Source organism: Dendrobates tinctorius, unplaced genomic scaffold (assembly GCF_039654945.1).
Source record: "Dendrobates tinctorius isolate UK_male_01 unplaced genomic scaffold, ASM3965494v1 ptg000162l, whole genome shotgun sequence".
Taxonomy (NCBI): Eukaryota; Metazoa; Chordata; class Amphibia; order Anura; family Dendrobatidae; genus Dendrobates; species Dendrobates tinctorius.
The window spans coordinates 65906870-65931693 of NW_027361829.1; the positions used below are offsets into that span (position 1 = coordinate 65906870).

At 49.8% G+C, this 24824-nt stretch overlaps 1 protein-coding gene across 1 annotated transcript in view; it reads left to right on the forward strand.

The window, feature by feature from the left end:
• The first annotated feature begins 780 nt into the window (after positions 1-780).
• LOC141052768 (microtubule-associated serine/threonine-protein kinase 3-like) overlaps positions 781-24824 on the forward strand; it is a 110413-nt gene continuing 86369 nt past the window's right edge. The window contains exon 1 of the mRNA XM_073550072.1: positions 781-842. The gene's annotated coding sequence lies outside the window, so the exon portion shown is untranslated. The remainder of the gene's footprint in view (positions 843-24824) is intronic.

Genomic DNA, 24824 nt, shown 5'->3' on the forward strand with positions numbered 1-24824 from the left:
CGTCCCAGAGGAGGACCGATTAGGAGTTCAACTATCATCGGTCTGGAGGAGTGTGAAACAGCGATTGCTGAGCATGAGTGCAAGATACAAACGTGTGGCTGACTCTAGACGCGTGCCAGGTCCGGACCTGTGTGTGGGTGATTGGGTGTGGTTAGCTACTAAAAACATAAAACTCAAAGTTCCATCATTGAAATTGGGTCCAAGATTTATTGGCCCTTTTAAGATTGCTGCCATCATTAACCCGGTCGCTTATCGGTTGGAGCTTCCTGCGGTATACAAGATACACAACGTGTTTCACAGGTCTTTATTGAAAAAGGTGGTAGGCTCTGTGGACACGACGCCGATGCCACCTCCAGTCATGGTGGATGGCGATTTAGAGTGGTGGACTCTCGAGTACTGCGCCGTACTCTTCAGTATTTGGTGCACTGGCGGGGGTATGGTCCGGAGGAGAGGTCTTGGGTACCAGCCTCGGACATACACGCGGATCGACTGGTCAGTTCCTTTCACCGCCGCCATCCGGACAAGCCGGGTCCTATGAGTCTTGAGGGCCCTGGGGTCCCTCGTAGAAGACGGGGTACTGTCATGTCAGACGCTGTTCACACCACAGCGTCCGGCAGGCAGCGGTAGTTCCATCTCCGTCCACTATAGCCTCAGTGGCGCCGGCTTGATTTTACTCAGGTTATCTGGGGTTAATCTAGCTGGAAATCAGGTGGGATGTTTGGTCACGCCCACGGTCTTTAAATAGTCGTGCTGGCCTGTGGGCGTCGCCGATTATAGCTTGTGTTTTGTGCCAAGTGGTTCCGGTCTGGAGAGGAGGTGTTGGAGAGAGAAATTCATATCTGGTGTCGTATGATCCGTTGTTACCTTTTCGCCTTCCTATATTTGTGCTTTGTTTTGCCCTGTTCACATTATAGTATTGTCCTGTGTGTATGCGGCGCGGTGTGGTTTGAGTTCTCCCTGTCTGTCATTACTGTGTGGGCTTTGGTGGTTTTACAACTCACTGGGTGGAGGGTGGAGGGTTCAGCTTAGGGCTGAGCAGAAGATAAGGAGAGGCATTTGCACCTTTAGCAAAAACCCTGGGTTGAGGGTCAGACAGGGTTTTCCCTAGTTTGAGGGACTCCGCAGGGGCCCGGGTTTGTCAGCCTCCTTTGACCTAAGCCCCGCATAACACTCGCTTGCCCAGCTGCAAGTGTGCTATCGGAAAGAGTCTTCAGTGCAGCTGGATCAATCCTGACAGAAAAAAGGACCCGTCTTTCAACCCAAAATGTGGATGATCTAACCTTCATTAAAATGAACCATGCATGGGTTTCCAAGGATTTTGTCCCACCTTACCCTGATGACACATAGGGTGACAGAAAAATGGCTTGCTTTGGTCCACCTCTTCCTGGGACTTGACCTATTTCGACTTTTGCATCAGCTGAATGTCCAACATCAACATATGCCACTTTCTAAAACTCCCTAACTGTGCTGCCTCCCCCCCCATGGCCGGGGTCACCACCTAGCGCACGACAACGTGCGAGTGCCGTTGCCCTGGACAGGTGGGTAGGCCGACTCTTGGGCGCGGGCACTGGCACAGGGTCCCTCATAGTGCAATCAAGTGTCTCTGACGGTGGCGGTGCACACCCACCGTCAGACACACCGCCGTACTATGAGGGGCCCAGTGCCAGTACCGACGCCCACGAGTGGGCCCCCTTGCTTGGGCAGGGCCCCAGCATTTGCAATCTTTACCTCTCCCTGCTCCTCCGCTGTGTAGTCTGGGCCGTCAAATCCATACTGTGCCTGACACCGTCAGAGCCTGCCTCCTGATGTATAGACATATCTTTTGAATGTGTACGCTATCCATACATGTTATCCGGGGATACGGTACCCTTTCTCACCTTTGTGCAATCACGTGCAAGCCATACTGGGCCTAACACCGTCTGAGCCTGCCTCCTGATGTATAGACATATCTTTTGAATGTGTACGCTATCCATACATGTTATCCGGGGATACGGTACCCTTTCTCACCTTTGTGCAATCACGTGCAAGCCATACTGGGCCTAACACCGTCTGAGCCTGCCTCCTGATGTATAGACCTATCTTTTGAATGTGTACGCTATCCATACATGTTATCCGGGGATACGGTACCCTTTCTCACCTTTGTGCAATCACGTGCAAGCCATACTGGGCCTAACACCGTCTGAGCCTGCCTCCTGATGTATAGACATATCTTTTGAATGTGTACGCTATCCATACATGTTATCCGGGGATACGGTACCCTTTCTCACCTTTGTGCAATCACTTGCAAGCCATACTGGGCCTAACACCGTCTGAGCCTGCCTCCTGATGTATAGACATATCTTTTGAATGTGTACGCTATCCATACATGTTATCCGGGGATACGGTACCCTTTCTCACCTTTGTGCAATCACTTGCAAGCCATACTGGGCCTAACACCGTCTGAGCCTGCCTCCTGATGTATAGACATATCTTTTGAATGTCTACGCTATCCATACATGTTATCCGGGGATACGGTACCCTTTCTCACCTTTGTGCAATCACGTGTAATCCATACTGGGCGTGAGAACGGCTGGCGAGCTGTTAAGCAAGCTACAGCACCTGTGGTTTGCACACATAAGTTTTTCATTTTTTCAGGAATGACGGTTAGGCCTAATTCCGGAACTGCGGTTGACCTGCACTTACTGGGAAATCATCGCTCGCGAGTAATAATTGTAATCAGTGATCCCCATCACTAACGTTGTTCAGCGGGTTATCTGCACCTGTAAGCGACAAACGCTGGCCTTTTCAGTGTAGCGCACATGCAGCCACGGACATGTAAGGGCATGACACACCAGTTATTGGCCAATCTCATGTGCCAGAGCCTCACGTGTCCCTCTAGTAAGCCGGACTCGGACCGCGGGGCATGACGGAGTCTCGTTCGTTAACGGAATTAAGCTTGCAATGTGTGCATCTGTTCTGTAGCTGGCATGGTTGAGGTTGCCCGTTGTGATAAAACAAACCGGGATCGCCTTTGCTGGGGTCAAAGGTCACGTGCGTTCAGCATGAAACTCAGGCGCAGAGCTGGGATTCGGGTATAACTGACACTGGGTCAGGTTTATTAATGGTGAAAGCAATGCATAAAAAAATAAAACATAAAACAAATCCTTGCCTGTCCGGCACTAACTAAACAAAGTACAACCTAACTACCAACTGGCGGGCTTCTCCCGTCCAGCCAAACCACAGTTGCAGTGGGCACTGCTCTCACTCACGTGTGTCTCTCACACAGACAGGCTCTCTGTGTTCCCAGGCTGAGACACTCCCACAACCACCTGGCATCCTTTTATATCCACCTCCCATTATTCATTAGCAAGCAGGTGCGATACTGACCAGACTAGGCCACATAGGAAAGGAATCTGGGCGAGATATACCTGCCCTCATCCACTATTCCCACATGATTCTCACATATCCCCCCCCTCTGCTCAGACCTCTCCGGTCGAGCAATGACACCCGCCAAACAGTGCACTCGGGACAGGGCATCTCCATTTCCCATCTGTACCCCTGGGCGGTGCTCCACCATAAAAGTGTAGGCCTGCAGGGCAAGGAACCACCGGGTCACCCGGCTATTCCGTTCCTTGTTCAAGTGCATCCACTTGAGAGGGGCATGGTCCGTGATCAGCCTGAACTTTTGGCCCACCAGGTAATATTTGAGGGCCTCTAGAGCCCACTTAATGGCGAAGCACTCTTTTTCTACGACTGCATACCTTTGCTCGTGTTTATTCAGCTTCCTGCTGAGATAGAGGACTGGGTGTTCCACTCCGTCCCTCACTTGTGAGAGTACTGCCCCGATACCGGTATCAGAGGCATCCGTTTGTACCACAAACGCGCTGCGGAAGTCCGGAGTCACCAGTACGGGCTGAGAGCAAAGTGCCCATTTTAGGCTATGGAAGGCTTCTTCAGCCGCTAAACTCCATTTAATCATGACGGAGTCTTTCCCTTTTGTAAGATCTGTCAGGGGGGTAGCGATGGCTGCAAAATTGGGTATGAACCGGCGATAATAGCCGGCGATCCCCAGGAAGTCTTGCACCTGCTTCTTGTTGACAGGTTGTGGCCAGTCCTGAACCGCCTGAATCTTATCAACCTGGGGTTTAACAACACCCCTCCCAATTACATACCCCAAATACCGGGCTTCTTCTAGCCCGATGTGACATTTCTTGGGGTTCGCGGTTAGACCTGCCTCCCACAGGTCGTCAATCACAGCTTGTACTTTCTGGAGATGAGTCTCCCAGTCCAAGCTGTAAATGACAATGTCGTCCAAATAGGCCGAAGCGTACTGCCTATGTGGCCTCAGGACTCGATCCATCAGTCTCTGGAAGGTCGCCGGTGCTCCGTGCAGTCCAAACGGCATATACACATACTGAAATAGACCTTCTGGGGTAGCAAATGCCGTCTTTTCTCTGGCAGCCTCCACCAGAGGGATCTGCCAATACCCCTTTGTTAGGTCTAGGGTCGTAATGTACCGGGCTTTTCCTAACCGATCTATTAACTCGTCGACCCGGGGCATAGGGTAGGCATCAAATTTTGAGACCGCATTCAGTTTCCTGAAGTCATTGCAGAACCGGATGGTGCCGTCCGGTTTAGGAATTAGCACAATCGGGCTGGACCAAGCACTGTGCGATTCCTCAATGACACCTAACTCTAACATTGCCTTCACTTCTCGGGAAACGGCTTCACGGCGCGCTTCCGGGATTCGGTAGGGCTTTACGTGAACTGTGACACCAGGTTCTGTTACGATGTCATGTTTCATTAGCGTAGTCTGCCCGGGTTTTTCTGAGAAAAACTTTTGGTTGTGAAGTAGAAACTGCCTGACCTCAGTCTTTTGCCGCTCCGAGAGAGTCTCTGCAACCCGTACCTCCGGTACGGTATGCGAGCAGACGGGACGGGCCAGCTCCGCTGACAAGGCAGACCGATCTTTCCAGGGTTTTATCAGATTTACATGATAAATCTGTTCAGGTTTCCGCTTACCTGCCTGGTATACTTTGTAGTTTACTTCACCAACTCTTTCCTTAATCTCAAAGGGGCCCTGCCACTTTGCCAGGAACTTACTGTCCACCGTGGGGACCAGGATCAACACCCTATCTCCGGGTGCAAACGTACGGATCTTGGCGCCCCTATCATAGATTCTTTTTTGGGCTCCTTGAGCCTGCATCATGTGTTCTTTGACTATAGGCATAACAGCCGCAATACGGTCCTGCATTTGTGTGACGTGATCTATCACCGTTTTAAACGGAGTGACCTGACCCTCCCAGGTTTCTTTTGCAACGTCTAACAGTCCGCGAGGACGTCGGGCGTACAATAACTCGAAAGGCGAGAATCCCGTGGAAGACTGGGGTACTTCCCTGATGGCAAAAAGCAAATACGGAAGTAAATAGTCCCAGTTCTTCCCATCCTTGTCTATCACCTTTAACGGCATCTGCTTCAGAGTTTTATTGAACCGTTCGACCAACCCGTCTGTTTGAGGATGATACACGGATGTGCGTAACGGTTCGATTTGTAACAATCGGCAGAGCTCCTTCATTACCCTGGACATAAAGGGGGTCCCCTGGTCGGTGAGTATCTGTTTTGGTATACCGACCCGACTAAACACATGCACCAGTTCCTTGGCAATCGTCTTGGTGGCCATGTTACGCAAAGGGATGGCCTCCGGGTAACGAGTGGCATAATTCAAGATGACCAGGATATGTTGGTGTCCACGTGCAGACCGTGGAAGGGGTCCAACTAAATCCATCCCAATCCTCTCAAACGGGACCTCAATAATAGGTAGGGGTACCAAAGGGCTACAGAACCGGGGCTTAGGTGCAGAGGCTTGGCAGTCAGGACAAGACTCACAATATACACGAATATCGTGATGCATGCCTGGCCAAACAAAACAGTGTAATATCCTTTCGGTGGTTTTCTGGACTCCCAGGTGACCTCCCATCACATGTCCGTGGGCCAGGTCCAGCACCTGCCGCCGGTAGGGTTTTGGCACGACTAATAGTTGCACCGTACCTTCCCCCTTTTTCTCTATCTGATAGAGTAAATCATTCTCCAGAACCATGTAAGGATATGCCAGCCTAGAGCCAGGTTCTACGGGTACCCCGTTTATCACTTTTACATTTGTCCTAGCCTGAGAAAGGGTAGGATCCTTTATTTGCTCGCTTTGGAAGTCATCTTTCTGAACTTCTAAATCCGGCAAACGGGGAGGTGGACGGCTGTCGGCCTCCTCCTCTTCCCCGGTCTCCTCCGTATCACCCGCCATGACTGAAAACGGGAACTGCAGGTCATTTCCCGCAGACTCTTCCCCCGAGTCTTCCAGGGAGACCTCCTCCAGGGGTTCGGGACCCCCACGCGCCCTGGGAGAAGAATCATGTACACGATTACCCAAGGGCATCAACTGATTCTCCCACAATTGCCAGAAGTGGGGAAAATCCTGGCCCAGGATAACATCATGCAATAACGCCGGGACGAGTCCCACTTTATGTTGCACAGACCCATAGGAAGTAGTAATGCATATGACCGTGGTGAGGTACGAACAGGTGTCTCCATGCACACACGTTACAGAAAATTTGTCTGATGGTCCAGTCGGGGCTGACACCAGACTGGCCTTCACCAGAGTCACCACACTTCCCGAGTCTAACAATGCCACCACATTTTTGCCATCAACAGTTAAATCACACAAGTGTTTTTCCGCATCCTTTTGACCGGCATTCACACTCACTACCCGTGCAACCATAGACACGCGGTTTTTAGAGTCTGTGACGTCGCATTGCATGGGTTCAGTAGTGACCGGACAGTTCGCAGCAATATGTCCCATCTCTTGGCAGCGGAAACACCTAACGGGCCCCTTGCTTAGACCATAGTTCGCTACTCTCGGCCTCGCAGTGCGGGCAGTCCCATTTTCCTCCCCCACTGTCTTAGGGATTTTTCCATCTCCCCTACTCCCTGGAACAGTCTTACCGGTTCCACGTGGAGATGATGAAGAACGAGGTGGGGTAACGTCGTCTCGGAGTCCTTCCGCCACGGAGTAACGTTCAACCAGATCCACCAGTTGATCTGCCGTCGTAGGATTTCCATGGCTTACCCACTTCCTCAGGGCTGGCGGTAGAGCTCTCAGGTACTTGTCCATGACGACTCTCTGGATTATCTCTGGCGCTGTCAGCACCTCGGGTTGTAGCCACTTCTTCGTCACGTGGATCAGGTCGAACATCTGTGACCGCGGTGGTTTATCCGGCTGATAAGTCCATTGATGCACTCTCTGTGCACGGACAGCGGTCGTCACTCCCAGCCGGGCCAAGATCTCGGCTTTCAGTTTGTCAAAGTCCTGCGCAGCTTCAGGCTCTAAGTCATAATAAGCCTTTTGGGCCTCACCGGAAAGAAACGGGGCAATCAGGCCGGCCCATCGTGCCTTCGGCCATTTTTCTCGTACCGCCGTCCGTTCAAACGTGGTCAGGTATGCCTCGACGTCATCTTCGGTTGTCATATTCTGCCAGTACCGACTCACGTGAATCACTCTCGACTCGGCTTCCAGGTTAACCTCATGTAGGCTTGCCAGGCGCTGTGCCACCTGCTGGAGAAGCGAACGATCGGTAGCTGTCATGTCCACCAACTCCTTCAGCTGGGCCATCATCACCCGATTAGCTTCTTGCTGGACGGCGGTGGACTGTACCAGCGCTTTCACCACGTCCTCCATGCTCATGCTTGCAACGTGATGCCCGCATTCTCCACCACAATGTGATAAAACACTCCGGGATCGCCTTTGCTGGGGTCAAAGGTCACGTGCGTTCAGCATGAAACTCAGGCGCAGAGCTGGGATTCGGGTATAACTGACACTGGGTCAGGTTTATTAATGGTGAAAGCAATGCATAAAAAAATAAAACATAAAACAAATCCTTGCCTGTCCGGCACTAACTAAACAAAGTACAACCTAACTACCAACTGGCGGGCTTCTCCTATCCAGCCAAACCACAGTTGCAGTGGGCACTGCTCTCACTCACGTGTGTCTCTCACACAGACAGGCTCTCTGTGTTCCCAGGCTGAGACACTCCCACAACCACCTGGCATCCTTTTATATCCACCTCCCATTATTCATTAGCAAGCAGGTGCGATACTGACCAGACTAGGCCACATAGGAAAGGAATCTGGGTGAGATATACCTGCCCTCATCCACTATTCCCACATGATTCTCACACCGTGTTGAGTCAAATTATGCCGTAGGCTCCACTCCTGGTGGTGCCCTTCTGGACATTCCTTTAAGGTTCAGCTTTGCAACCATACTGCCCACGTAAAACAAACACTTTGCCTTCATGAACGCTGTTTGGAGGGTCATGACTCGTGGGAATAACGCCGCCCAATCAGTTAACCTGCTAGAGAGATCCTTCGTTGCTCCCAAGCATGACATCACACTCCCTAGGAGGAAGGTAATGCCACTGTGGCGACCGTACTCCTGGGGGCGACACAAGTGCACTGATGCCCAGCCACTGCTCGATGAATCTGCTGGTACATTGACCCAGACCACTACATTCCCCTCGCACGCTACCCGGCCTGAATCTGACCCTGATGAAACTCAGGTTACCCTTCCCATATACAGTTCCATCTTACACGGTGACAAAGAGGAAGCTGCAGATGAAAGTGCAGGTTCGGCCCACCCGCCATCAGACACACCACCGTACTATCAGGGGCCCTGTGCTAGTGCCGTCGCCAACGAGTGGGCCCCCCCTGCTTGCTCAGGATCACAGCACTTGCAAGGTTGAAATACTGTGCAGTGAGATGGAAGATGGGGACGACGAGGAGTCCAGACTAGTACAGGGATTCCCTAGCGAGGAGACTTATTTGATTGTTTTCAATGTTGGGACAGCAATTTTTGGGGAGCACTATACTCTGGAGAATGATAGATGGGGCCCACCATACACTGGAACATTCCAAAGGTGGACATCAGACACTGGAGCAGCATTTACAGGGCCCATTATACACTAGAGCATTAGAAATGGGGCCCATTATCTTTGGAGCATTATTTGGGCCCATAAGACAGTGGAGCTTCATCCATGGGGACCAACATATACTGTAGCATTATGTGGAGCGCATCATATACTGTTTCAAACAGTATATGGGACCAATGATTCTGTATGGAGAAATAGATGGGCCTCGTCATGAGATGTAAAAAGTGAAGTATTTTTCATTGTACTATACCGCTATTTCTCTGCCGTATCGGAGCATGATGAGTTGTGGTATGTGTTAAAGGGGCGCTCTTTCGCCCAGGGCACATGAAAACCTGGAGCCAGCCCTACCCCCCCATAACTTTAGCCAAATAACCCCCATTTTTCAGTGCGTAACTTGTATTATGAAGTTAATTAAGGTTGACAAGCTTAAGTAAGAAGAATTGATGCTTTTGGCATTCAAATGGGCACTGTAGGTGTGTTTCCTGTCCTCCTCTCACTGCCGACTTTTATTCCCCATTGACTTACATTGGGTTTCGTGTTTCGGGACGACCCCGACTTTTCCCTATAATCGGCCGATCTTGCTCGACCCGACTTTTGGAAAAGTCGGGTTTCACGAAACGAAACTCGACCATAAAAAACCAAAAGTCGCTCAACTCTAGTCAGCACAACTCAGTACGCATCAGATGATGACGAGACTCAGGTGCCACTTTCTGGTGCGTACGGTGCTGGTGAGACAACCCAGGAGAAGCAGGTGTTTGAAGAGGGGAGTGTAGATGATGAGGTCCTTGACCCATCATGGCGTGAAGAACAGGAAGGTGGTGGGAGCAGCTCTGAGGAAGAGATTCCCCGAACGGCCAAAACAGTAGGGAGAGGGAGGGGGCAGACTTGGTGGCCTGTAGCCTCCACTTCGGCACCCGTTAGGAGCATTCCTCTTCCAATAGCCAAAACGGGCGCTCCCAAGACTTGCAGTGTGTGGTCCTTTTTTGACACAGTTGCAGATGACATTTGCTTTGTCAAATGCAAGCTGTGTCATCAGAAAGTCAAAAGAGGGAAAAATGTCAGCAACCTCAATACCACAAATATGTGGAAACATGTGCGGACCAAGCATGAGGTGGAGTTACACAGACACACTGAAGATGTAGACCAACGTACAGCACCACCTACCACCTCTTCAGCTCGTGTTGGGGCCTCTTCCTCCAGCTCACACACAGCTGGTTTGGCTTCCTCACAGGATCGCCAAGGAAGAACCTCTGGCACTGTTGTCTGGAGACCCAGTGACATTCCACCCACAGCACCACGTTCCCAGTCATCCTCACACTCCCAGGCCACTCTACAGCCATCGGTAGCACAGGCATGGGATAAAAAGCGGCCATACTCGGCAAACCATCCCTGAGCACAGGCTCTGAATGCTGGCATTGCCAAACTACTGGCACTTGAAATGCTCTCATTCAGGCTGGTGGAGACTGACACCTTCCGGAACTTCATGGCATTAGCAGTCCCACAATACACCGTGCCGAGCTGCCTTTATTTCAGCAGACAAGCTGTCCCTGCCCTGCAAAAACATGTGGAGGGAAAAATAAAACATGCGCTACTAAACGCCGTCAGTAGCAAGGTCCACCTGACCACCGATGTGTGGACCAGTAACCATGGACAGGGACGATACCTTTCCCTCATTGCCCATTGGGTCAATGTTGTGGAGCTGGGTACAGATCTGGAGAGTAGCGCTGTACATGTTCTGCCAACTCCATGGATTGCAGGAATCCAGTCTCTACACATTGACTCCTCCTCCTACTCAAGTTCCTCAGAAACAGCGCCTCAGGAACCTGTTACGACCGATATGAGCACAGCCGTGGCCAAACGTCAACAGGCCATACTCACGTTAATTTCTTTGGGGAATCGAAGCCACACAGCGCAGGAGCTCTGGAATGCCATCAAGCAGGACGTGTGGTTTGTGCCAGCAAATCTCCAGCCGGGCTTGGTAGTGTGTGACAATGGCCGAAATCTGGTGGCAGCTCTGGACCTAGGCAACCTCACTCACATCCCATGTCTGGCACTAGTAGTGGGAATGTGGACAGAGCAGGAGACATTGCCGGACACACATCAGGGGATCAACTGACGTGACTGAGCCCCAGTAACACAGGAACAAGTGTGGATTGTGCAGGCGCCACTTCAGAGCAGTTACTGGCGGGAATGGAGGCAAGGGGAAATACTAGAGACAGTGGAGCCAGAGGCCATAGTGGAGCACGTTTACAATCAGTAGTAGTCTACAAACTACATAAAACTTGCTGCAAGTTGGCCTCCGCCTGCTGCATGATTGATCCTGGGCTTCAACACAGCCAGTTGTCACTTGGAAGTGCTGTCCGCACAGAGAAAAACACTAGCTCCTGTGTTAGTGGGGTTCAGTAACGTCTGCTGTTCCCCTGCTATGTGGACGGCAATGTCTCCTGCTGCCTCCACATGCAAAAAACATCAGGCCTCTGCCTGCTCCATGCTTGATCCTGGGCTCCAACAACGCCAGTTGGTGTTCAGAAGTGCCGTCTTCACAGAGTAAAACACACTAGCTCCTGTGTTAGTGGGGTTCAGTAACGTCAGCTGTTCCCCTGCTGTGTGGACGGCAATGTCTCCTGCTGCCTCCACATGCAAAAAACATCAGGCCTCAGCCTGCTCCATGCTTGATCCTGGGCTCCAACAACGCCAGTTGGTGCTCAGATGTGCCGTCTTCACAGAGTAAAACACACTAGCTCCTATGTTAGTGGGGTTCAGTAACGTCAGTTGTTCCCCTGCTGTGTGGACTGCAATGTCTCCTGCTGCCTCCACATGCAAAAAACATAAGGCCTCAGCCTGCTCCATGCTTGATCCCGGGCTCCAACAACGCCAGTTGGTGTTCAGAAGTGCCGTCTTCACAGAGATAAACACAATAGCTCCTGTGTCAGTGGGGTTCAGTAATGCCAGCTGCTCCCCTGCTGTGTGGATGGCAAAGTCTCCTGCTGCCTACACAGTCACACTACTACTGATTTTTAACCGTGCTCCACTTAGGCTTCTGGCTGCACTGTCTCTAGTATTTCCCCTGGCCTCCAACCCCGCCAGTTGCTGCTCTGAAGTGGCGTCTGCACAATCCACACTTGTTCCTGTGTTACTGGGGCTCAGTCACGTCAATTGATCCCCTGATGTGTGTCCGGCAATGTCTCCTGCTCTGTCCACATTCCCATTACTAGTAGTGGGAATGTGGACAGAGCAGGAGACCTTGACGGACACACATCAGGGGATCAACTGACGTGACTGAGCCCCTGTAACCCAGGAACAAGTGTGGATTGTGCAGATGCCACTTCAGAGCAGTAACTGGCGGGGTTGGAGGCCAGGGGAAATACTAGAGACAGAAGAGCCAGAGGCTTAAGTGGAGCACGGTTACAATCAGTAGTAGTTTACAACCGGTATAAAACTTGCTTCAAGTAGGCCTCAGCCTGCTCCATGTTTGATCCTGGGCTTCAACACAGCTAGTTGTTGCTCGGAAGTGTCGTCTGCACAGACAAAAACACATGCTCCAGTGTTTGTGGGGTTCAGTAACGCCAGCTGCTCCCCTGCTGTGTGGACGACAAAGTCTCCTGCTGCCTCCAAAATCACACTACATCTTATTTACTACTCGCTCCAAGTAGGCCTCAGCCTCCTGCATGATTGACCCTGGGCTCCAACATCGCCAGTTGCTGCTCAGATGGTGTCTTTGGCACGGGTACTCCCTCCTGCCCAGCCTGGTTCCAGCACGCCTGCTGTTTCCGGGTAGTGTCAACGTCACTTTGCCACCAATACGTTGTCCTGTCGTGTTGCGGTCGGGTTAGCCGAGTCTATGGTGCCTGCAGTTTCGGTGCTTCCTATGTGGGCTGCGGATTCTGGTAATAAAGGCTGGTTCCATAGTGCCAATAGGACAAGCACCCCCTGTTGGACTGTGGGTTTCGGTAACTGCGTCCTGCTCGCGGCCTTGCAACTTTGTTTATTATGGGTACCTTGTGCTACCCATCCGGGTTCCAGCACCGTCAGCTGGTTCTCGGCAGTGCCTTTGGCCTAGGTGCCTCCTTCTCGGTAGCCGAGTTCCAGCACCGTCAGCTGGTCCTTGGTAATGCTTTGTAGCACAGGTACCTCCTGCTTATTAACCATGTTCCAGCACCGTCAGCTGGTCCACGGTTGTGCCATTGGCTCTTGTCCCTTCAGCTGCCACTCTGGGTTCCAGCACCGTCAGCTGGTTCTCGTCAGTGCCTTTGGACTAGGTGCCTCCTTCTCGGTATCCGAGTTCCAGCACCGTCAGCTGGTCCTTGGTAGTGCTTTGTAGCACAGGTACCTCCTGCTTATTAATCGTATTCCAGCACCGTCAGCTGGTCCACGGTTGTGCCATTGGCTCTTGTTCCTTCAGCTGCCACTCTGGGTTCCAGCACCGTCAGCTGGTTCTCGCTAGTTCCATTGACTCTTGCAGCTTCTGCTACCCATCCGGGTTCCAGCACCGTCAGCTGGTTCTCAGCAGTGTCTTTGGCACGGGTGTTGTGAGTTCATTTTCCCCTTCGTCACTGAGGTCTGGTGAACTCCCTATTCTGGTAAAGGAAGGTAATGAGCCTGATTATCAGGCACCTGAGCCTAATGATGATGACTGGCTGAGTGGAGTCACGGACTGGATAGAAGGCTGCCGACACCCTTCTGCCCTGCAGGTGATTTCTCTGTGGACTTCTAAGAGACCAGTCTGATTCCTGCTCCTCTAAAGCTAAGTTTTCTGCTTTGCCTTTTAGCATTTGTGTTTTGTTTGCCTTGCTTTTCTGGATTCTGCCTTTCCCTGCTGGGGTGAGCTGAATCTCCTTTTGCCTGTTGCTCTGTCTTCAGAATATTCCTGAGTACTGACATAGTCTTTTTGAAGCCTAGCGTCTTCAGGGCCTTTTTCACTGTCAGTTTGTTGGCTCTTATTTTCATAGGGTTTTTCACGGATTGCAGACAGCAGCCTTCCTGTCCTTTCCTATCTAGTTAGCTTGGGCCCCGTCTTTGCTCAGTCTATCTTTCTGTCTGTGTTAGTGTTCTTTCTTCTTGCTTCACCGTCATTATATGTTGGGGGCTGCCTTTTGCTTTGGGGTCTGCTCTGGGGCAGTTTAGATTTCCCTTTCTGTCTTTAGGCTATATAGTCCTCTGGCTGTGATCAAGGGGTCTAGGGCATCGTAGGAACCCCCCACGGCTACTGCTAGTTGTGTTGATAGGTTTAGGGGTCTGCAATCCGATAGCTACCAACTTCTCTGGTTTTCTGGACTTAGCTTGCATTTCTGTTTTTGCCTCCTACGGTGACTCATTCATAAAATAATCACCCGCCATACCGCAGATCCTAGGGTACTCAATAGCAGGAAAGAATTGTGTTTTAAAAAAAAAAAAAGAGTGTGTATATTCTTTCCTCTATATCTCTGAGGCCATAGGGGGAATTTTTTTTTTTCTCTCAATGGAGATAAAGCAATTGTCTGATCGTGTGGAGCAGCTCGCTGCGGAACTGCGGGGAATTTCCGCCTACCTTGCTCGTTCGCATGCTGTTGAACCAAAGATCCCTACACCTGATGTATTTTTTGGGGATCGATCTAAATTTTTGAGTTTCAAAAATAATTGTAAATTATTTTTTGCCTTGAAGCCTAACTCGTCAGGGAGCTCCGCGCAGCAGGTTAAAATTGTCATCTCTTTGCTGCGTGGCGATCCCCAGGATTGGGCGTTTTCTTTGAAACCAGATGATCCTATTCTGACTAATGTGAACGCATTCTTTCAAGCCTTGGGGTTGTTGTAAGACGAACCTAATGCTATTGATCAGGTTGAAAAGACCCTGTTGGCATTGAACCAGGGTCGAGATTCTGCAGAGTTGTACTGTCAAAAGTTCCGAAAGTGGGCGGTCCTTACTACCTGGAATGATAATGCCTTCGCTGCTCTCTTTCGGAAGGGTTTGTCAGAAGCCGTAAAAGATACTATGGTGGGATTTCCTGTTCCCTCTGGTCTGGACGATTCTATGTCATTAGCCATTCAGGTTGATCGGCGTTTACGTGAACGCAGGATTGCACGAGAGGTGTTGCCACCGGTTGAACAGACGTCTGAACCTATGCAATGTGATAGAGTTTTGTCCAGGGAGCAACGTCAGGAGTTCAGAAGGCGTAATAAGCTGTGTTTTTTCTGTGGAGATGCCTCGCATATTATTTCTGTTTGTCCTAAACGAGAGAAACGCTTTGCACACACGTTTTCTGTTGGTGGTGTTCAACCTAAGTTTCTTCTGGCAATTACTCTGATCTGCTCCCTGTCCACATTTTCCGCCAAGGCTTTTGTGGATTCAGGAGCAGCGCTAAACCTAATGGACTTGGATTTTGCTAAACGTTGTGGATTTCCGATGACACCTCTGCAGACGCCTATCCCTTTGAGGGGGATTGATGCTACTCCTTTGGCGAAAAATAATCCTCAGTTTTGGACCCAGGTGGTCATGCGGGTCGTCCCAGACCATCAAGAAAATTGCAGATTTTTGGTGTTGCATGGTCTGCATGATGCTGTTGTTCTGGGGTTTCCCTGGTTGCAAATTCATAATCCAGTTTTGGATTGGAAATCTGTGTCTGTGGTGAGTTGGGGTTGTCGGTGTGCCTTTAGTGAGGCTCCGGTTTTTTCCACCTCTCCTCAGTCGCATGATGTTCCTAACTATTTGGCGGACTTTTATGATGTATTTAGCGAGAATGAGTCTGCATCTTTGCCTCCTCATAGGAGTTATGACTGTGCTATTGAACTGAGCCCGGGGTGTAAATTTCCCAAGGGTCGGCTCTTCAATTTATCTGTACCCGAGCACGAGGCTATGTGATCCTATATTAAGGAGGCGTTGGAGAAGGGTCATATTAGACCATCCTCTTCACCCTTGGGTGCCGGTTTTTTTTTGTGGCCAAAAAGGATGGTTCTTTAAGGCCTTGTATTGATTATCGTGCCCTCAACAAAATTACTGTTAAATATCAGTATCCGTTACCCCTGATTTCGGATCTATTCTCTAGAGTTAGAGGTGTTTGCTGGGTTACCAAGCTTGACCTCAGGGGGGCATATAATCTTATCCGCATTAAGCATGGGGATGAATGGAAGACGGCGTTTAATACTCCGGAGGGACATTTTGAGTACCTGGTGATGCCTTTTGGGCTCACTAATGCCCCTTCTGTCTTCCAGTGCTTCATGAACGATATTTTCCGAGACTTTGTCGATAAATTTTTGATTATCTATCTGGATGATATTTTGATCTTCTCCAAGGATTGGGATTCTCATGTGGAACATATTTGGACTGTGTTCAAGATCTTGAGGGAGAATTCCCTGTATGTCAAAGGATTGAAATGCCTTTTTGGAGTACAGAGGATTTCATTTTTGGGATTTATTTTGTCTCTGTCAACTATTGAAATGGACCCGGCCAAGGTACAGGCCATTTTTGATTGGGTTCAGCCCACTTCTTTGAAGGCCCTCCAGAAGTTTTTGGGTTTTGCTAATTTTTATTGGAAATTTATAGCAAAATTTTCTAGTATTGCCAAGCCATTGACTGATCTGACTAAGAAGGGTGCTGATGTGTTGAATTGGTCTCCGGAGGCTGTTGCTTCCTTTCAGGAGCTGAAGCGAAGATTTACCTCCGCCCCGGTTTTGCGGCAACCTGATGTCTCACTCCCGTTCCAGGTAGAGGTGGATGCTTCTGAGATTGGTGCAGGAGCTGTTTTGTCCCAAAAGGATCCTGTAACATCTAAAATGAATCCCTGTGCTTTCTTTTCCCGAAAGTTCTCTCCATCTGAACGTAACTATGATGTGGGGAATCGGGAACTGTTGGCCATGAAATGGGCATTTGAGGAGTGGAGACATTGGTTGGAGGGAGCTAAACATTAAGTTGTGGTCCTCACTGACCACAAGAATTTGATTTACCTAGAGTCGGCTAAACGCTTGAACCCTAGACAGGCTAGGTGGGCCTTGTTTTTTACACGTTTTGATTTTGTGGTCTCTTTTCTTCCTGGAACTAAGAATGTCAAGGCAGACGCCCTCTCTAGGAGCTTCTTTGCTGATTCTCCTGTGGTGACCAAGCCTGCTACCATCTTAGGCGAGGGGGTAGTTCTTTCTGCCATCTCGCCTGATTTGAGACTTGCTCTGCAAGAGTTCCAGGAGGACAAACCTGAGCGTTGTCCCAGTGGAAAGTTGTATGTTTCTGACCAGTGGAAGAAGAGAGTGATGTCTGAAGTTCATTGCTCTGCATTGGCTGGTCATCCAGGTATTTTTGGTACTAGAGATCTGGTGAGTCGCTCTTTTTGGTGGCCCACCTTGTCTCATGATGTCAGGAATTTTGTGCAGTCCTGTGGGACTTGCTCCCGGTCTAAATCTTGTTCTCACTCTAGTGGGTTGTTGATGCCTTTGCCGGTCCCCAGGAGGCCATGGACCCATATTTCAATGGATTTCATCTCTGATATGCCGGTCTCTCAAAGAATGACTGTTATTTGGGTGATTTGTGATAGGTTCTCTAAGATGGTTCATCTTGTACCACTCCCTAAGTTGCCGTCTTCCTCTGAGTTGGTGCCCCTGTTTTTGCAACAGGTGGTTCGCTTGCACGGGATTCCTGAGAACATTGTGTCTGACAGAGGAGTTCAGTTTGTGTCTAGATTTTGGAGGACTTTCTGTTCCCAGCTGGGAATTCAGTTGTCCTTCTCCTCTGCTTTTCACCCTCAAACCAATGGGCAGACAGAGAGAACAAACCAGACCTTGGAGTCATATTTGAGATGTTTTATTTCCGCTGATCAGGATGATTGGGTTTCATTTTTGCCCTTGGCCGAATTTGCTTTAAATAATAGAGCTAGTTCTGCCACTTTGATGTCACCTTTTTTTTGTAACTTTGGGTTTCATCCTCGATTTTCTTCAGGGCAGGTGGAGCCTTCTGCCTGCCCAGGTGTTGACACTGTGGTGGAGAGAATGCACCAGATCTGGGACCAAGTGGTGGATAAGTTATCTCTCTCCCTGGAAAAGGCCCAGCGGTTTTCCAATCGACATAGGACCATTGGTCCCCAGTTTAAGATTGGTGATATGGTATGGTTATCATCATAAAATATTGCTATGAAGGTGGCTTCTCCTAAGTTTAAGCCTAGATTTATTGGACCTTACAAGATTTTGGAGATTATTAATCTGGTCTCTTTTCGTTTGGCTCTTCCTGTCACATTTAAAATCCATAATGTGTTCCATAAGTCCTTGTTGAAGAGGTTTGTTGAACCAGTTGTTCCTGGGGTGGCACCTCCGGACCCTGTATTGGTTGAAGGTAACATGGAATATGAGGTAGAGAAAATACTGGATTCCCGTCTGGCTAGACGGAGACTCCAGTATTTGGTTAAGTGGAAGGGTTATGGTCAGGAGGATAATTCCTGGGTCTCTGCCTCTGATATTCATGCCAAAAGATTGGTGCGTGCCTTTCATCGGGCTCACCCTGATCGCCCTGGTGGCGTGGTTGAGGGTTCGGTGACCCCTCCTCAAGGGGGAGGTACTGTTGTGAGTTCATTTTCCCCTTAGTCACTGAGGTCTGGTGAACTCCCTATTCTGGTAAAGGAAGGTAATGAGCCTGATTATCAGGCACCTGAGCCTAATGATGATGACTGGCTGAGTGGAGTCACGGACTGGATATAAGGCTGCCGACGCCCTTCTGCCCTGCGGGTGATTTCTCTGTGGACTTCTAAGAGACCAGTCTGATTCCTGCTCCTCTAAAGCTAAGTTTTCTGCTTTGCCTTTTAGCATTTGTGCTTTGTTTTTGTTTGCCTTGCTTTTCTGGATTCTGCCATTCCCTGCTGGGGTGAGCTGAATCTCCTTTTGCTCTGTCTTCAGAATATTCCTGAGTACTGACATAGTCTTTTTGAAGCCTAGCGTCTTCAGGGCCTTTTTCACTGTCAGTTTGTTGGCTCTTATTTTCATAGGGTTTTTCACGGATTGTAGACAGCAGCCTTCCTGTCCTTTCCTATCTAGTTAGCTTGGGCCCCGTCTTTGCTCAGTCTATCTTTCTGTCTGTGTTAGTGTTCTTTCTTCTTGCTTCACCGTCATTATATGTTGGGGGCTGCCTTTTGCTTTGGGGTCTGCTCTGGGGCAGTTTAGATTTCCCTTTCTGTCTTTAGGCTATATAGTCCTCCGGCTGTGATCGAGGGGTCTAGGGCATCGTAGGAACCCCCCACGGCTACTGCTAGTTGTGTTGATAGGTTTAGGGGTCTGCAATCCGATAGCTGCCAACTTCTCTGGTTTCCTGGACTTAGCTTGCATTTCTGTTTTTGCCTCCTACGGTGACTCATTCATAACACACGGGTACTCCCTCCTGCCCAGCCTGGTTCCAGCACGCCTGCTGTTTCCGGGTAGTGTCAATGTCACTTTGCCACCAATACGTTGTCCTGTCGTTTTGCAGTCGAGTTAGCCAAGTCTATGGTGCCTGCAGTTTCGGTGCTTCCTATGTGGGCTGTGGGTTCTGGTAATAAAGGCTGGTTCCGTAGTGCCAATAGGACAAGCACCCCCTGTTGGACTGTGGGTTTAGGTAACTGCGTCCTGCTCGCGGCCTTGCAACTTTGTTTATTATGGGTACATTGTGCTACCCATCCGGGTTCCAGCACCGTCAGCTGGTTCTCGGCAGTGCCTTTGGCCTAGGTGCCTCCTTCTCGGTATCCGAGTTCCAGCAACGTCTGCTGCTCCTTGGTAGTGCTTTGTAGCACAAGTACCTCCTGCTTAGTAACCGTGTTCCAGCACCGTCAGCTGGTCCACGGTTGTGCCATTGGCTCTTGTTCCTTCTGCTGCCCCTCCAGGTTCCAGCACCGTCAGCTGGTCCTCGCTAGTTTCATTTGCTCTTGCAGCTTCTGCTACCCATCTGGGTTCCAGCACCGTCAGCTGGTTCTCAGCAGTGCCTTTGGCCTAGGTGCCTCCTTCTCGGTATCTGAGTTCCAGCAACTAGAGTTGAGCGACTTTTGGTTTTTTAGGGTCGAGTTTCGTTTCGTGAAACCCGACTTTTCCAAAAGTCGGGTCGAGCAAGATCGTCCGATTATAGGGAAAAGTCAGGGTCGTCCCGAAACACGAAACCCAATGTAAGTCAATGGGGAATAAAAGTCGGCAGTGAGAGGAGGACAGGAAACACACCTACAGTGCCCATTTGAATGCCAAAAGCATCAATTCTTCTTACTTAAGCTTGTCAACCTTAATTAACTTCATAATACAAGTTACGCACTGAAAAATGGGGGTTATTTGGCTAAAGTTGTGGGGGGGGAGGGCTGGCTGCAGGTTTTCATGTGCCCTGGGCGAAAGAGCGCCCCTTTAACACATACCACAACTCATCATGCTCCGATACGGCAGAGAAATAGCGGTATAGTACAATGAAAAATACTTCACTTTTTACATCTCATGACGAGGCCCATCTATTTCTCCATACAGAATCATTGGTCCCATATAATGTTTGAAACAGTATATGATGAGCTCCACATAATGCTACAGTATATGTTGGTCCCCATGAATGAAGCTCCACTGTCTTATGGGCCCAAATAATGCTCCAAACATAATGGGCCCCATTTCTAATGCTCTAGTGTATAATGGGCCCTGTAAATGCTGCTCCAGTGTCTGATGTCCACCTTTGGAATGTTCCAGTGTATGGTGGGCCCCATCTATCATTCTCCAGAGTATAGTGCTCCCCAAAAATTGCTGTCCCAACATTGAAAACAATCAAATAAGTCTCCTCGCTAGGGAATCCCTGTACTTGTCTGGACTCCTCGTCGTCCCCATCTTCCATCTCACTGCACAGTATTTCAACTTTGCAAGTGCTGTGATCCTGAGCAAGCAGGGGGGGCCCACTCGTTGGCGACGGCACTGGCACAGGGCCCCTGATAGTACGGTGGTGTGTCTGATGGCGGGTGGGCCGAACCTGCACTTTCATCTGCAGCTTCCTCTTTGTCACCGTGTAAGATGGAACTGTATATGGGAAGGGTAACCTGAGTTTCATCAGGGTCAGATTCAGGTCGTGTAGCGTGCGAGGGGAATGTAGTGGTCTGGGTCAATGTACCAGCAGATTCATCGAGCAGTGGCTGGGCATCAGTGCACTTGTGTCGCCCCCAGGAGTACGGTCGCCACAGTGGCATTACCTTCTTCCTAGGGAGTGTGATGTCATGCTTGGGAGCAACGAACGATCTCTCTAGCAGGTTAACTGATTGGGCGGCGTTATTCCCACGAGTCATGACCCTCCAAACAGCGTTCATGAAGGCAAAGTGTTTGTTTTACGTGGGCAGTATGGTTGCAAAGCTGAACCTTAAAGGAATGTCCAGAAGGGCACCACCAGGAGTGGAGCCTACGGTTAAAATCGACTCCACCTGGGAAACCTCAACCATGCCAGCAACAGAACATATGCACACATTGCAAGCTTAATTCCGTTAACGAACGAGACTCCGTCATTCCCCGCGGTCCGAGTCCGGCTTACTAGAGGGACACGTGAGGCTCTGGCACATGAGATTGGCCAATAACTGGTGTGTCATGCCCTTACATGTCCGTGGCTGCATGTGCGCTACACTGAAAAGGCCAGCGTTTGTCGCTTACAGGTGCAGATAACCCGCTGAACAACGTTAGTGATGGGGATCACTGATTACAATTATTACCCGCGAACAATGATTTCCCAGTAAGTGCAGGTCAACCGCAGTCCCGGAATTAGGCCTAACCGTCATTCCTGAAAAAATGAAAAACTTACGTGTGCAAACCACAGGTGCTGTAGCTTGCTTAACAGCTCGCCAGCCGTTCTCACGCCCAGTATGGATTGCACGTGATTGCACAAAGGTTAGAAAGGGTACTGTTTCCCCGGATAACATGTATGGATAGCGTACACATTCAAAATATATGTCTATACATCAGGAGGCAGGCTCAGACGGTGTTAGGCCCAGTATGGATTGCACGTGATTGCACAAAGGTTAGAAAGGGTACCGTATCCCCAGATAACATGTATGGATAGCGTACACATTCAAAATATATGTCTATACATCAGGAGGCAGGCTCAGACGGTGTTAGGCCCAGTATGGATTGCACGTGATTGCACAAAGGTTAGAAAGGGTACCGTTTCCCCGGATAACATGTATGGATAGCGTACACATTCAAAATATATGTCTATACATCAGGAGGCAGGCTCAGACGGTGATAGGCCCAGTATGGATTGCACGTGATTGCACAAAGGTTAGAAAGGGTACCGTATCCCCAGATAACATGTATGGATAGCGTACACATTCAAAATATATGTCTATACATCAGGAGGCAGGCTCAGACGGTGTTAGGCCCAGTATGGATTGCACGTGATTGCACAAAGGTTAGAAAGGGTACCGTATCCCCGGATAACATGTATGGATAGCGTACACATTCAAAAGATATGTCTATACATCAGGAGGCAGGCTCAGACGGTGTTAGGCCCAGTATGGATTGCACGTGATTGCACAAAGGTTAGAAAGGGTACCGTATCCCCAGATAACATGTATGGATAGCGTACACATTCAAAATATATGTCTATACATCAGGAGGCAGGCTCAGACGGTGTTAGGCCCAGTATGGATTGCACGTGATTGCACAAAGGTTAGAAAGGGTACCGTTTCCCCGGATAACATGTATGGATAGCGTACACATTCAAAATATATGACTATACATCAGGAGGCAGGCTCAGACGGTGTTAGGCCCAGTATGGATTTCACGTGATTGCGCAAAGGTTAGAAAGGGTATCGTTTCCCCGGATAACATGTATGGATAGCGTACACATTCAAAATATATGTCTATACATCAGGAGGCAGGCTCAGACGGTGTTAGGCCCAGTATGGATTGCACGTGATTGCACAAAGGTTAGAAAGGGTACCGTATCCCCAGATAACATGTATGGATAGCGTACACATTCAAAATATATGTCTATACATCAGGAGGCAGGCTCAGACGGTGTTAGGCCCAGTATGGATTGCACGTGATTGCACAAAGGTTAGAAAGGGTACCGTTTCCCCGGATAACATGTATGGATAGCGTACACATTCAAAATATATGACTATACATCAGGAGGCAGGCTCAGACGGTGTTAGGCCCAGTATGGATTTCACGTGATTGCGCAAAGGTTAGAAAGGGTATCGTTTCCCCGGATAACATGTATGGATAGCGTACACATTCAAAATATATGTCTATACATCAGGAGGCAGGCTCAGACGGTGTTAGGCCCAGTATGGATTGCACGTGATTGCACAAAGGTTAGAAAGGGTACCGTATCCCCAGATAACATGTATGGATAGCGTACACATTCAAAATATATGTCTATACATCAGGAGGCAGGCTCAGACGGTGTTAGGCCCAGTATGGATTGCACGTGATTGCGCAAAGGTTAGAAAGGGTACCGTATCCCCGGATAACATGCATGGATAGCGTACACATTCAAAATATATGTCTATACATCAGGAGGCAGGCTCAGACGGTGTCAGGCACAGTATGGATTTGACGGCCAGATTACACAGCGGAGGAGCAGGGAGAGGTAAAGATTGCAAATGCTGGGGCCCTGCCCAAGCAAGGGGGGCCCACTCGTGGGCGTCGGTACTGGCACTGGGCCCCTCATAGTACGGCGGTGTGTCTGACGGCGGGTGTGCACCACCACCGTCAGAGACACTTGATTGCACTATGAAGGACCCTGTGCCAGTGCCCGCGCCCAAGAGTCGGCCTACCCACCTGTCCAGGGCAACGGCACTCGCACGGTGTTGTGCGCTAGGTGGTGACCCCGGCCATGGGGGGGGGAGGCAGCACAGTTAGGGAGTTTTAGAAAGTGGCATATGTTGATGTTGGACATTCAGCTGATGCAAAAGGTGCAATAGGTCAAGTCCCAGGAAGAGGTGGACCAAAGCAAACCATTTTTCTGTCACCCTATGTGTCATCAGGGGAAGGTGGGACAAAATCCTTGGAAACCCATGCGTGGTTCATTTTAATGAAGGTTAGATCATCCACATTTTGGGTTGACAGACGGGTCCTTTTTTCTGTCAGGATTGATCCAGCTGCACTGAAGACTCTTTCCGATAGCACACTTGCAGCTGGGCAAGCGAGCTCCTGTAAGGCATATTGTGCCAATTCAGGCCAGGTGTCCAGTTTAGCGGCCTAATAGTCAAAGGGGAATGACCTGTGTGGGAGAACATCGATATGGGAGGAAAAGTAGTTTGTAACCATAGTTGACAACTGCTGTCTCCTGTCACTTTCCATCGATGCAGTATCACCAGTTGTGTGAGCGGTATTTGAAAAATCAGTCCACAACATTGTCATGAAACCCCTGTCTCCAACGCCACTTCTGCTGTGTGCACCACGAACACCTCTGCCAAGCTGCCCCCGGCCCGTACGGCTCGTGTGAGAACCATCACCGCTGCTGTGTGCTGGGAATGCCTCAAGCAACCGATTTACCAGAGTTGCTTGTTTATTAGCCAATATTAGGTCAAGGTTCTCCTGTGGCATGATGTTTTGTAATTTGCCATTATAGCGTGGATCCAAGATGCTGGCCAACCAGTAGTCGTCATCGTTCATCATTTTGGCAATGCGGGGGTCCCTTTTTAGGATCTGCAAGGCATAATCTGACATGTGGGCTCATGTTCCCGGTGTCAATGATGCACTGCGAGTGCTGGTTGGAGGAGCACTTTCTGGCAAATCCACATCCCTCCAGTCACGCACAAACCCTGTACCAGACCTTGCCACGCCAACATTTTCACTTGCCCCACGAGATGCATCCTCCTCCCCTAAGTAATCATCCCCATCATCCTCCTCCTCCTCCTCTTCTTCCTCCACCTCGTCCAGGAGAGGTCCCTGAGCAGACAATGGCTGAATGTCATCAAGGATTCCCTCCTCCTCTTCCTCCTC